At 45.5% G+C, this 14,620-nt stretch overlaps 1 long non-coding RNA gene across 1 annotated transcript; it reads left to right on the plus strand.

Annotated features, from left to right (window-relative positions):
* The first annotated feature begins 2,833 nt into the window (after positions 1 to 2,833).
* Positions 2,834 to 14,614, plus strand: LOC139360051 (uncharacterized). The gene is made up of 3 exons (XR_011617028.1): positions 2,834 to 2,930; positions 12,727 to 12,834; positions 14,479 to 14,614. It is a non-coding gene; the product is annotated as an uncharacterized lncRNA (long non-coding RNA).
* Positions 14,615 to 14,620: the final 6 nt, after the last annotated feature.

The following is a 14,620-nucleotide window of genomic DNA, read 5'->3' on the forward strand; positions in this document are numbered from 1 at the left end:
AACCACTATTTCTACTTTCTTGGGTACCCTCCAAGAGATATTCTATATATAGTTTAAGTAAATACCTATGTATGTGGGTTTTTTTTAAAAAATGCAAATGGTAACATAAAATACGCACTACTCCACAGATTGCTTTTTTCAGATGACACTACATCTTGGAGATCTTTATAACACAATCGTAGATTATTCCAGCCAGGCACAGTGGTAAGTGCCTGTAATCCCAGCTACTTGGAAGGCCAAAGTGGGAGGATCAGTTGAGCTTAGAAAGCTGAGGCTGCAGTGAACTCAGAAGTTCAAGTCCAACACGGGCAACATAGTGAGACTGCATAGTATTTCATTATATGAATCTATCAGAATTTGTTAACCAGCCCTATTATGGCCATTTCCAATATTTTCCTATTACTAATGATACTACAACTAACATGATCACGAATACTCTTCATTTTTATGTGTTAGTATATGTGCAGGGTAAATTCCTAGAAGTGGGTCACAAGATATACCATATCGTCCGTTTGCCATCCGAAGAGATCTTCCATACTATACTACATCAGCTAGGTTTTCCTTGCCTCTTTTTTGTTTGTTTGTTTTGTTTTGAGATGAAGTCTCGCTCTGTCGCCCAGCCTGGAGTGCAATGGCCTGGTCTTGGCTCACTGCAACCTCCGCCTCCCAGGTTCAAGCAACTCTCCTGCTTCAGCCTCCCAAGTAGCTGGATGCCACCACACCCAGCTAATTTTTGTATTTTTAGTAGACATGGGGTTTCACTATGTTGCCCAGGCTGCTCGTGAACTCCTGACCTCACGATCCGCCCGCATTGGCCTCCCAAAGTGCTGGCATTACAGGCGTGAGCCACCATACCCGGCCTATTCTAAACTCTTATACATTTTGAATTTCGTACCATGAGCTTGTGTTACCTTTTCAAATGATAAATGAAATTAAGAAAAATGTGTATTACTTTAGCATTCTGCCCCATAATATATCCACTATTGATGTGATATAAAAATAATGTTTTAAATTATTTACCATTTACACTAATTGATTTTCCCTCCCCAATCTTTGAGTGAAATTAACATTCTAGAAAGACACTCCCCATTTATCCTGGGACAGTCTCCCAGGCACACCAGCAAGTATCCTCTTGCTGAAGAGAACACAAGTGTTTGGCACATCAAGTAGCTGCTCCACAAGTTCGAGTTCCTATCCTCCCTGGGAACAGAACCATTCCGGGACAGGACTTGGAGGGAACCCCTGCTCCACTGGCATAGGCAGGAGGCCGATGAGTGCCTAATGTCCCAAGCAGGGCCTTGGGAGGCATTATCCCAAGAAATCCAAGGCTACACAGGCTCCCTGCTCTTCATCATTAACAGCAGTGACTTGTCAGGATGTGGCCCTGCCCACCTTCCTGGACCCACCTTCCTAGATCTGCCTCTTACACTGCAGCCCTGTGGAATTATCTCAGCTCAGCATCTTGGCACATTTCTTTGGCTGATTCTCCTCGATTCTTCAAAACCCAATTTAAACCACCTCTTCCCAGTGGAGTCTTCCAAGACTCCCAAGGCTCCTTCATGGCTCCTCGGCTCCCACACTGCAGTCCTCCTCTCTTTGGCACTTGTTGCCTTGCATGGTGATCACTGTCTGTCTCTGACTCTCCTGGGAATTCCTTGAGGACAAGGACTCTGTCTTACTCATCTTTAAATTCTTAGCCTACCCTAGTGCCTGGCACACAGTAGGTACTCAGAAAGAAAAAAGTGTTTCTGAAATGCATGAACATACCAAGAGCTACGAGGTGCCATTTAGGGATGGACACATGCTACTGGGAAGTTCTGGGGAAGTCTCATACATAGGTACATTTAATCTGAGCCTTAAAGAAAGAATCCCACCAGGCGCAGTGGCTCACACCTGTAATCCCAGCACTTTGGGAGGCTGAGATGGGTGGATCACTTGAGGTCAGGAGTTCGAGACCAACCAGGCCAACATGGTGAAACCCCATCTCTACTAAAAATACAAAAATTAGCTGGGTGTGGTGGTGCATGCCTGTAATCCCAGCTACTCAGGAGGCTGAAGCAGGGGAATCTCTTGAACCTGGGAGGCAAAGGTTACAGTGAGCTGAGATCGCGCCACTGCACTCCAGCCTGGGTGACAGAATGAGACTCTGTCTCCAAAAAAAGGAAAAAAGAAAGAAAGAATCCCTCATATACCAGACAAAGGGGAAAAATAGGCATTTTAGGCAGAGAAAACAGTAGGTTTTTTTTGTTTGTTTGTTTGTTTGTTTTTTTTTTTTTAAAGACGGAATCTCACTCTGTTGCCCAGGCTGGAGTGCAATGGCATGATCTCAGCTCACTGCAACCTCTGCCTTCCAGGTTAAAGCGATTCTCCTGCCTCAGCCTCCTGAGTAGCTAGAATTACAGGTGCGTGCCACCATGGTTAATTTTTGTATTTTTAGTAGAGACGGGGTTTCACCATGTTGATCAGGCTGGTCTCAAACTCCTGACCTTGTGAATCCGCCTGCCTCAGCCTCCCAAAGTGCTGGGATTACGGGCGTGAACACTGCGCCTGGCCCCAAAACAGCTTATCTTCAAGCATGAGAGTGGAGGGAGAGGAACTGGGGAGGCAGGTGGCACTCAGGTCACAAAGCTTAGGAGACAAATGTTAATGGGTTTTTTGAAATTAGTTCAGGATGCAGGACAATTCTTTGTTGTGGGTGACTGCCTCACACACTGCAGGTCACCTGAGTCCCTGGCCTCACATAAGTATTAACAGTGTCCCCCAACCATTATGACAACCACATATGCCCCTCACATGTCCACAAAGCTTCCTGTGGGTGGTGGCCCCTGGGTGTGGAGTGCCACTTCCCCCATCCCTGCTGAGACCCACCAGCTCAGAAGAAGCCTGCAGGAGCTGGAGGATGAGACTGCAGTCCTGGAGCAGGATTCCAGGTGAGGAATCTAGCATAAAGTCGAATCTGAGCAGTTTGGACTTGAAGGAACTTGTTTATCCCAGAACCTAAGACTCAGAGAAACAGCCTGGAATTGAACACTGAAATTCCTCCCGCAGCGTGCCAGTGTGGAGAGGCGGAACCCTATGAGGTCAGTGGCCACAGGCACCTCTCTCCCTGCCAGGGGAGTGGCACCTGGCCTAGTGGCCTGATGGGCCCCGTGGTAGTCTCTGATTCTCTGAGGTTGGGGTGTGACAGGCAGTCCGTGAGCTATGTGTTATCCTTGAAGAGCAACTGCTCCTAGGTGCAATGAATCTTAGTAAAGGTTAAGAGTTAAATGTAGCGGCCAGGCACCGTGGCTCATGCCTGTAATCCCAGCAATTTGGGAGGCCGAGACAGGTGGATCACCTGAAGTCAGGAGTTCAAAATCAGCCTGACCAACATGATGAAATCCTGCCTCTACCAAAAATACAAAAAATTAGCTGGGCGTGGTGATGGGCATCTGTAATCCCAGCTACTTGGGAGGTTGAGACAGGAGAATCGCTGGAGCCCAGAAGGCAGAGCTTGCAGTGAACTGAGATCGCGCCACTGCACTCCAGCCTGGATGACAAGGGCAAAACTCCATCTCAAAAAAAAAAAAAAAGTAGTAAACGTAGCAGCATGATTCACAAGAGCCAAAACATGAGCACAACCCAAATGTCCATCTATAGATGAATGGATAAACAAAATATGGTGTATACAAACAATGGAATGCAATTCAGCCCTAAGTAGGAAGGCAATTCTGACTCATACTACAACATGGATGAACCCTGAGGACATTATGCACAGTGAAATAAGCCAGTCACCAAAGGACAAATAGTGTGTGATTCACTCAAGTGAGGTCCATGGAATCATCATGCTCTTAGAGACAGAATAGTGGTTGCCAGGGGCTTGGGGAAGGAGGGAATGGGGAGTTAGTGTTTAACGGGTACAGAGTTTCAGCTGGAGACATGAAAAAGTTCCAGAGATGGTTGGTGGTGATGGTTGCATACAATGTCAATGTACTTACTGCCACAGAACTATCCACTTAAAAATGGTTAAGATGGTCACTTTATGTTATGTTTATATTGTCGCTTGAAAAAAAAAAAGCAAATGCTTGATGCAGAGACTAGAATTCAAGTCTTGGCTCTGCTACTCACACCAGGGTGTGGTGGGTCTTGGCCAAGTTCATCTCTCTCAGTCTCAGTGTCCTTGTGAAAGAGGGATCATGATTGTACTCTCCCCACAGTGGCAATGTGGGGACCTCTTAGATCAGATCTGAGTATAAACCTGGGGGCACAGTGCCTGCCTGGCACACTGGGGGTACTCAGGAAGTGTGGTTATTATGGTAGTTACAGGTTTTACTATTTACTGCTGATAGAAGTGGCCCAAATGCTTCTGTGGACTGTGTTTTCCCCTTCAGACACTCCCACGGCAGCATTTGGGGCACCGGCTTAACATCAAAGTTACAGGTTATACTGACTATGAATGACCGAGATCTAGGACAGGGTGTGTGTAATCTTTCTGGGTCTTCCTGTCAGTTCACATTCTCTCCTCCCACGAGAACCAGTTCCCAAGGGTACTCCACGCAACTTCACGTTGCTCTGCTTATGTGACCCCGAGGAACACTTCTTCCAGTGAGAACCTCCACAGTTCCCATTTAGACTCCTACGGAGAGTTGATCATTGCTGTTGACAGCAATCATAGTTCATTTTCTTTTATTTTGATTAAATAATAGCTTGATTGGGAAGTGTTTCCCAGTGCGGCAATTAATAACTGGCTGGAGTTGCCAAGGCTGGAGGTAAGGCCAAAAGCACTTCACCCAGCTGGTCACTAATTACCCAGGAAATGTTAGACCTGGAGGCTAACATTTAGTCTGGTACAAACTCTGAAATTGGTAGGGAGAAAAAGGAAAAAAAAGAGAAGAAGCCTAAGCAATTTCCTTTTAAGCAATGAAAAGTTGAAAAATGGAGCGGCGTGTTGCCATAGTCACCGTCTCTGGCTCGGGGCTGGTCTCCGCGCTGGCATCCAGCGGACGGCGTTTGACATGGTGTCCAGCAGGGGCAGCTGTGCCTCTCAAGTACCCATAATGAGTATCTGCAGCTCCAGGCTCCCTCGGAAATCCTCAGGCCTTCACTTGTCACCTCGTTTCCTCGGGAAGTGTTTCTAATTACACATTTCTTGCTGCCGGCTCCAGGTCAAGTCTTTTTGTACACATTATGCGAATTACATAAAACCACAAAACAGTGAGGGGACTTTGGAGTGATCAAAATCGCCATGTAGTTGTTTTAACTTAGTAGTTAAGCATCCGTGGGTGTAATAGGATGTCATTTGCATGAGCGAAAACAACATTAAAGGAACAGCATGCGTTTCATTCTTGAGAACTCTTTGTGGAGGTCAGAACCCATTTCAGCAAGATATCTGTGTAACAACAGAATTTCCAACTCTAACACATAGACTGTTTATTTTAACTACCATAGCAGGGGCTTTGTAAAGAGAGATTTGTTTTGTACTGTTACCTGGGATCTGCCATTTAGGGAACTAAATGGCAGTTTTGTTTCCTGGAAGTGAAATCATCCTTATCTTTGGCCTCTCTTAGCTTAGGAAATTCTCCAAGATGTAAAGCAACATTCACCAGCTATTCTTAGAGAAAACTCTGAAATCAAGTTAAATTTATATCCAGATGCTACTGTTTGGGTGTTAAGGGTTTTTTTTAGAGTTGAGTAAATTGGAGGATTCTTTAGCTCTTAAAGAAAGCGGCAAAAATGGTTTTCTAAAAAAATGGGTTTAGCTGGACTGAGGCAACCCCCTCCCACACTCCAGTGTTTTGGAAGACTGAGCCTGTGCATAATGGAGGTACAGGGGATTTCTGGTTGCCTTGGTGAGGCCATGGAATTTTGCTCAAGTGAGCCCCCAGGCCATGCCCATGGATGTCCCAGAACCAGGGATGGCTGGTTCTGGCTCCGGCTTGCAGCTGATGCAAGACCTGTCCTGTCTTGAAGACATTATGCTAAGTGAAGTAAGCCAGTCATGGAAAGACAAATACACTGATTCCACTTGCATGAGGTACTTAGAGTCATCAAAATCATAGAGACAGAGTGGTGGTTGCCAGGGCCTAGGGGGAAGAGGGAATGGGGAGTTAGTGTTTAATGTACAATTTCAGTTTTACAAGATGAAAAGAGCTATGGAGATGGATGGTAGTGATGGTTAGACTACAATGTGAATGTACTTAATGCCACTCAACTGTACACGTAAAAATTGCTAAGATGGTGGCGGGCACAGGGGCTTACGCCGATAATCCCAGCACTTTAGGAGGCTGAGGTGGGAGGATCACCTGAGGTCAGGAATTTGAGACCAGCCTGGCGAACATGGTGAGACCCTGTCTCTACTAAAAATATAAAAATTAGCTAGGTGTGGTGGCTAATTAGCTGGGGCTAATTAGCTAGTCCCAGCTACTAGGGAGGCTGAGGCAGGAGAATTGCTTGAACCCAGGAGGCGGAGGTTGCAGTGGGCTGAGATTGCGCCATTGTACTCCAGCCTGGGCAACAGAGTGAGACTCTGTCTCACAAAATAAAATAAAATAAAAAATTGCTAAGATGGTAAATGTCACGCTATGTATATTTTACCACACAGATGGAAGAAGGAGAGAGGAAACTATCCTGACCCCATTCCCTAAGGAACTTCAGCAGGAAGTAGCAGTCACTGCAAGAAATGTCTTTTGCTCCAGGTTTCCCTCTGCCCACTGGCCCTTCCTCCTCTCAGTCTCCAAATGTTGCGTGTCCCCAGGCCAGTCCAGGACTTCTCTCTATCTACACTCGCTTCCTAAGTATCTCATCCAACGACAAGGTTCTGTGAGCTGTGACAGAGTCTGTCTTCCAGAGTTGGTCCAATAGTATCTCTCATTCTATATGCTCTTCTCCAATATGATCTTCACATTCCTTCCATAGAGAGAAGGGATCTTCAATCTAGGCAGACTTGTGACTCTCTTGTTACCAACAGAAGGGAGTAGAGATGATGCTGTGTGACTTCCAAGGCTAGGTTAGGAAAGCTGCCATCTAAGTAGTCCAACTCCCGAAGGCTGCCATACTGGAAGGAAGCCCAACCCACATGGAGAGGGCACTGTAAGTATCCCAGTTGACAGCCTGTGCTGAGGTTCCAATGAATAACCAGCCAGGTCTGTGGGTAAAGATGCTTCCAGATGATTCCAGTCCCAGCTCTCATGTTGACTCCAATCCTTGAGTCTTCCAAGCTGAAGTCCCAGAAACTGTGGAGTAGAGACTAACAATTTCTTCTGTGCCCTGCCCTGGATTCCCAGCCCACCTAACTGGTGGGCAAATGAAATAGCTGGTTTAAGCTAAGTTTGGGTTTTTTTTTTTTTTTTTTTTTAAGACGGAGTCTTGCTCTGTCACCAAGCTGGAGTGCAGTGGTGCGATCTCGGCTCACTGCAACCTCCGCCTCCCGGGTTCAAGCGATTCTCCTGCCTCAGCCTGCCAACTGGCTGGGACTACAGGCATGCGCCACCATGCCCAGCTAAGTTTTGAATTTTTAGTACAGACAGGGTTTCACCATGTTGGCCAGGATGGTCTCAATCTCTTGACCTCGTGATCCACCCACCTCGGCCTCCCAAAGTGCTGGGATTATAGGTGTGAGCCACCATGCCTGGCCAATTTTTTTTTCTTTTTTGTTTTTAAAAACAAAGCAATAGCGTCTGGAACATCATCTGTAATGACTCCCAAGTTTATATCTCTAACTTGGGCCTCTCATCTGAGCTCTAGACTCACAAATCTAAACTGTTTAGCATTTCAACTTGGAGATTTAACAAGCTTCTCACAGAACTTGCTCAGGTCAAGCTGATCGTCCCTGCCTTGCAAAGCTGCTCATCCCTCAGGCATCCTCATCTCAATAAGTGATTTCCTCGCTTATCCGATACCCAATTGCCCAGGCCAGAAATCTAGACATTGTCAGTAAGTTCTTGCTTTCCCTCACCCTCCACTCAGTCCATCAGCAAGTCCTGTGCCCTCCATCTTCAAAACATTTCCCAAATAGGAGCACTTCTCACATATTCCACGGGTTTAACCCTAATGCAAACCACATCATCTCTCTCCTGGACACTCTACACAGTCCTGTCTGGTCTCCCTGCTTCCACTCCTGGTCTGCAGTTCCCTTCCCCACAATCAAGTCTCCAGAAGCCACAACGATCATTTCAAGATGTCAGTTATATCACAAGCCCCAAGCCCTCCTTGCTTACCTGTCTGGTGATTGTCTGGGAATCTAGCAGGGGCTCTTGGTCAGAACATCCACATCTAGCTTCTCCGTGTGACCTGGACTTCCTCACAATATGGTGGCTGGGTTCAGAGCAGAAGCATCCCAAGAGAGAGCAAGAGAGTCCCCCAGAACCACATTGCTTTCTAGGACTGAGCCTTGGATGTCACTTCTGCCACATTCTGTTGGTTGAGGCAGTTACAAAGTTCCACCCAGGTTCAAGGGGAGGGAACACAAACTCTGCATCTTAATGTGGCCTGCTAAGGTCACATTCTAAGAAAAGCATCTAGAATGGAATATATATTCGTGCAGCCACCCTTGGAAAATACAATATACCACACCATCCAGAAAGATTTAACTCCATAAGTGACCGGGCGCAGTGGCTCATGCCTATAATCCCAGCACTTTGGGAGATTGAGGCTGGTGGATAGCCTGAGGTCAGGAGTTCGAGACCAGCCTGGCCAACATGGCGAAACCTCATGTCTACTAAAATTACAAAAATTAGCCGGCCATGGTGGTGTGCACCTGTAGTCCCAGCTACTCGGGAGCTGAGGCAGGAGAATCGATTGAACCCGGGAGGCGCAGGTTGCAGTGAGCTGAGATTGTACCACCACACTCCAGCCTGGGCAACAGAGTAAAACTCCATCTCAAACAAACAAACAAACAAAGATTTAACTCCGTAAGAAAGAAAATAATCTATACACCAAAAAATATCACAAGCACAATATACATGCAAAAGACAGGTTAAAGAAGTGCTAATTCCTCTTCCTTAGCTCCTCACTGAGCCCCTCCTTTGGACATTGTGGGCTGATTTCAAGCTTCAAGGTTATTTGGGTGGTAAAATCTTTTATAATCCTACAGGGACAGGAAGCCAAGAATGCCCTCTCCCTCAGCTCTCCCTGTAAGGTTCACTTCAGATGCTCCTTTCCACAGCCCCTCCCCACCCCCTCTTACCCGCTACTCACCCCTTCTCCCTTAGTTATTCACCTGTCTTTTAAAATCTTACCTCTCTTTAATCCCTCAAGTGTCAAGTTGTAGACCTTAAACATATACGATGTCTATATGTCAATCATATATCAATACAACTTTTTTTTTTCTTTTTAAAGAAGCTGGGTGTGGTGGCTCATGCTTGTAATCCCTCATACTCAGGAGGCTGAGTGAGAGGATGACTTGAGGCCAAGAGTTTGAGACTAGCCCAGGCAACACAGCGAAAACATTTTCTCCTAAAAAAAAAAAAAAAAAAAAAAGAGAGAGAGTATTGAACTATAGATTTTTCAAAGGGCAGGGATTTTTTTAATTCATTACTGTCTCCCCTTCCTGCCCTGGTCCCACTATTATTCACATGTATTATTATTATTATTTTTTTTGAGACGGAGTCTTGCTCTGTCGCCCAGGCTGGAGTGCAGTGGCCGGATCTCGGCTCACTGCAAGCTCTGCCTCCCAGGTTCACGCCATTCTCCTGCCTCAGCCTCCCGAGTAGCTGGGACTACAGGCGCCCGCCACCTCGCCCGGCTAGTTTTTTTTTTGTATTTTTTAGTAGAGACGGGGTTTCACCATGTTGGCCAGGATGGTCTCGATCTCCTGACCTCGTGATCCGCCCGTCTCGGCCTCCCAAAGTGCTGGGATTACAGGCTTGAGCCACCGCGCCCGGCCCACATGTATTAATTATTCAATACATGCTGGTGGAATTCACAAAGAAGTAATTGTGAACCAGGATCCAGCTCATCAATAGTTAATCCTGGAATATAGTAGGTGCTCAATAAAACATTTTTTTTTTTTTTTGAGATGGAGTCTCTGTCGCCCAGGCTGGAGTGCAGTGGCATGATCTTGGCTCATTGCAATCTCCACCTCCTGGGTTCAAGCAATTCTCCTCTCTCAGCCTCTCGAGTAGCTGGGATTACAAGCGCCCACCACCATGCTTGGCTAATTTTTGTATTTCGGGAGACACAGGGTTTCACCACGATGGTCTCAAACTCCTGACCTCAAGCAATCCACCCTCCTTGGCTTCCCAAAATGCTGGGATTACAGGCCTGAGCCACTACATGCGGGCCAAAGCATGGTTTTTGTTTTGTTTGTTTTCAGAAAGAGTTTTGCTCTTGTTGCTCAGGCTGGAGTGCAATGGTGTGGTCTCGGCTCACTGCAACCTCTGCTTCCTGGGTTCAAGCGATTCTCCTGCCTCAGCCTCCCAAGTAGCTGGAATTATAGGTGCCTGCCACCACAGCCAGCTAATTTTTGTATTTTTAGTAGAGATGGGGTTTCACCATGCTGGCCAGGATGGTCTCCAACTCCTGACCTCACACTATCCACCCACCTTGGCCTCCCACAGTGCTGGGATTACAGGCATGAGCCACTACACTTGGCCCAAAAACATGTTTTCAATGAATGGACTGCAATCCACCAAATACGCGACACTTAAGGGAGACGTAAACCTAAGAGCTGGTCCTTGCCTTCAGTTACTATTGACATCTTGTCCAACAACAGAAGAGCTGTTACAGGCAGTCCATGATTATGAGCTACTGACGACAGCAGGACTTAAGAGAGAAAGCTTTCCTAAGCATGGACAGGCAAAGTCAGAAAACAGAAAGGAGAAGATTGATGGTTTCTACTGCATAAAAATGAAACACTTCGGCTGGGCATGGTGGCTGACGCCTATAATCCCAGCATTCTGGGAGGCTGAGGCAGGTGGATCACCTGAGGTCAGGAGTTTGAGACCAGCCGGACCAGCATGGAGAAAACCCGTTTTTACTAAAAATACAAAATTAGCCGGGCATGGTGGCACATGCCTGTAATCCCAGCTACTCAGGAGACTGAGGCAGGAGAATAGCTTGAATCTGGGAGGCAGAGGTTGCAGTAAGCCAAGATCGTGCCATTGCACTCCAGCCTGGACTACAAGGGTGAAACTCAGTCTTAAAAAAAAAAAAAAAAGAAACACTTCTGGACATCAAAAAACATGGTAAATAAAATCAAGGCAAATGGTAAGCCAGGAAAAAATTGCCACTATATTAACAAAGGGTTAATAGCCTTGATATATGAAAAGGTCTGGTAGATCAGTAAGTAAAACACATATACTCCAAAAAATTAGGGAAAGGCTATAAATAATCAAAACAAAAATAAAACTATAAATAGTTAATAAACATATTTTAAAAAACGCTTCAACTTCATTTGCTAATGATAGTACTAAACATACTAAAACCACAGGGAAATAACATTTTTATCAAACTGGCAGAGTATTTTTTGTTAAGATAAGGTGCAAAGTTGGCAAGACTAGGGAAACTGAAAATTGATGTTTAAAGTTGCATGTCATAGGCTGGGCGCGGTGGCTCACACCTGTAATCCCAGCACTTTGGGAGGCTGAGGCAGGCGGATCTCCTGAGGTCAGGAGTTCGAGACCAGCCTGACCAACATGGAGAAACCCCGTCTCTACTAAAAACATAAAATCAGCCAGGCATGGTGGGGCATACCTGTAATCCCAGCTACTCAGGAGGCTGAGGCAGGAGAATCACCTGAACCCAGGAGGCAGAGGTTGCAGTGAGCCGAGATCGCCAATGCACTCCAGCCTGGGCAACAAGAACGAAACTCCATCTAAAAAAAAAAAAAAAAAAAGTTGCATGTCAGAAGGCTTTAAAATTGGCATGCTCTGTGACCTGGCATTTCGACATTTCCAGATTCATGCCAAAGAATTTATTTCACAGGTCTGCCAAGATTTGTACACAAAGATGCTCCTTGAAGTATTGTTTTTAATAGCAGAAAATTGGAATTAATGTCTAGCCATTGGGACTGCTTAAATAGATCACTATAAAGCAACAATACATAGCCAACAACTATATAGCCATTTCAAATGCTGATATGAAATAACATGTAATGAAATGGAAGCATATTTACATTACATAGCTAATTAGAAAATCAGATCCTCAAGCAAATGTACAATGTCATTTTATTTTTCATCATATAGATATATACACACATATATATTCCATAAACATTAACATGCAGATAAGCAGCCTAGAATGATTTATTCCAAAATTTTAGAAATCTGAGTGATTTTATTTTTCCTGTCTCTGTTATATGTTTTTAAACATTCTACACTAACTTATATTACTTTTTCTATTCAGGGAAAAAAATACTATTATTTCTCTTTAGTGGTGTGGAAGTTGGCCCTTAAATATAGATGGGAATGCCAGTTTGGCTTTCCTTTGAAAACATCTCAAGGCCCCAGGGGTGCACATTTACAACAGTCTGTTCTCTCCTGAGAGGAGAGGGAGGGTGGGAGGAATTTTGGTGAATGTCTGTACTTGCAGTTCATCCTACAGTCAATCTTTAAGACTGTGGGAATAGGTGCTTTGCATTCCCTAGAACTGAAGCACATAGGTCTGGTTTGCTGTCCTTCTGTCTGCATCACGTGGAAAGGTCTGGGAGTGGAGGCCTGCCTTAATCTAAATGCCACACCAGCCCCATCAGGGGCATTTCTATTTCCTGAGTAAGTGATCCGACGGATGTGCTTTATTTTCTCCCATCAGAAATAAAGGGATGATATCATCAGCTCTATACACTGCACGTGGGGGTGGTGGAGAAGTGAATGACAGCATTCTGCAGGATAGAACCAGATGGGTGTGAGAAGCTGGATGGTAAGAGGGAAACAAAGTTTACTTATCTTCTCGATTTAGCTCTCAGTTTTATGAGGATACAGAAAAATCATGCGAAGAAACCTGATGGGAATAGTCTCTAACACTAAAAAAGCAATGGGCCGGGCTTGGTGGCTCACACCTGTAATCCCAGCACTGAGACGGGTGGATCACGAGGTCAGGAGATCAAGACCATCCTGGCTAACACGGTGAAACCCCGTCTCTACTAAAAATACAAAAAAAAGTAGCCGGGCATGGTGGTGGTCACCTGTAGTCCCGGCTACTCGAGGCTGAGGCAGGAGAATGGCGTGAACCCGGAAGGCGGAGCTGGCAGGCTCCCTACTTGGGAGGCTGAGGCAGGGGAATTGCTTGAACCTGAGAGGCAGAGGTTGCAGTGAGCTGAGATCATGCCACTGCACTCCAGCCTGGCAACAGAGCAAGACTCCGTCTCAAACAAGGTATTTGTTTTTTCCACTGTGCTATTTGCTAGAACCAAAAGATCAGGAAATGTTTCTAAATGCTCAAGTGTTTTAGCTGACTTTTTAAGAGGTTTCCTTTGGATTCAGGAAGCTTTGAATGGCATAACAACCTATTTGATAAAACCATTGGCATATTTAATGGGATGCTCTCTACAAATGCTAAAGGGAAATTTAATAATCCCACAAAGTATCCCAACTCTCTCCCCTTCTAAATACAGTCACATGTCCTACAGCATGTCCTACAGCTGGCATGAACCCGGGAGCTGAGATGGTGCCACTGCACTCTAGCCTGGGCAACAGAGCGAGACTCCGTCTCAAATAAATAAATAAATAAATAATAAAATGAAGCAATGGGGCGGGGCGCGGTGACTCACGTCTGTAATTCCAGCACTTTGGGAGGCTGAGGCGGGTGGATCACGAGGTCAGGAGATCGAGACCCTCCTGGTCAGCATGATGAAACCCTGTCTCCACTAAAATACCAAAAATTAGCCGGTCATGGTGGCGCATGCCTGTAGTCCCAGCTACTTGGGAGGCTGAGGAGGGGAACTGCTTGAACCTGGGAGGCGGAGGTTGCAGTGAGCTGAGATGGTGCCACTGCACTCCAGCCTGGCAACAGAGCAAGACTCTGTCTCAAACAAACAAACAAACAAAAACCAGTGGTTCAATCTTCATGAATTCCTCTGACTCTATTTCCAAATATAATTCCTATATAAAACTACCCCCCTGCACTTTAGGGACCACTAAGCAACTGAATATTATATTAAAGAAAAAAGGAGGATTAACAATATGTGTTCACGATGCTTGTATCAAATATTAAACTTTGTCAATTCACAATGGTTATACCCACAGGAGATCTGTGGGTATAAACAAAGGCATTTCCTTCAACTTCAAGGTATTTATTTTTTCCATGTGCTATTCGCTAGAACCAAAAGATCAGGAAATGTTTCTAAATGCTCAAGTGTTTTAGCTGACTTTTTACGAGGTTTCCTTTGGATTCAGGAAGCTTTGAATGGCATAAATGGGCTCTGTACAGATGCTTCTAGAAAGTTAATGTGTGCTCATCTCAGAGATTCCCAGAGAGTGACCACCTCCACATCCCACCTCACGGGGCTCATGATCGATGACAATAACGTCAAAGGAGGCTGTAACTCTCTCTTAACTTTTTCAGGCTTGAAACCACAGAAAGCAATAAATTCAATGACACATATGATTGGCATCTTTCCCATGCCAGCAGCCACGGCTGCGAGCCGCCAACGACCCAGTTGTGTTAGAGTCCTTGACCTCATGGAGTTGACAGCTGGGAGTGAGAA

This window comes from Macaca nemestrina, chromosome 19 (assembly GCF_043159975.1).
Source record: "Macaca nemestrina isolate mMacNem1 chromosome 19, mMacNem.hap1, whole genome shotgun sequence".
In the NCBI taxonomy this organism is placed as follows: domain Eukaryota; kingdom Metazoa; phylum Chordata; class Mammalia; order Primates; family Cercopithecidae; genus Macaca; species Macaca nemestrina.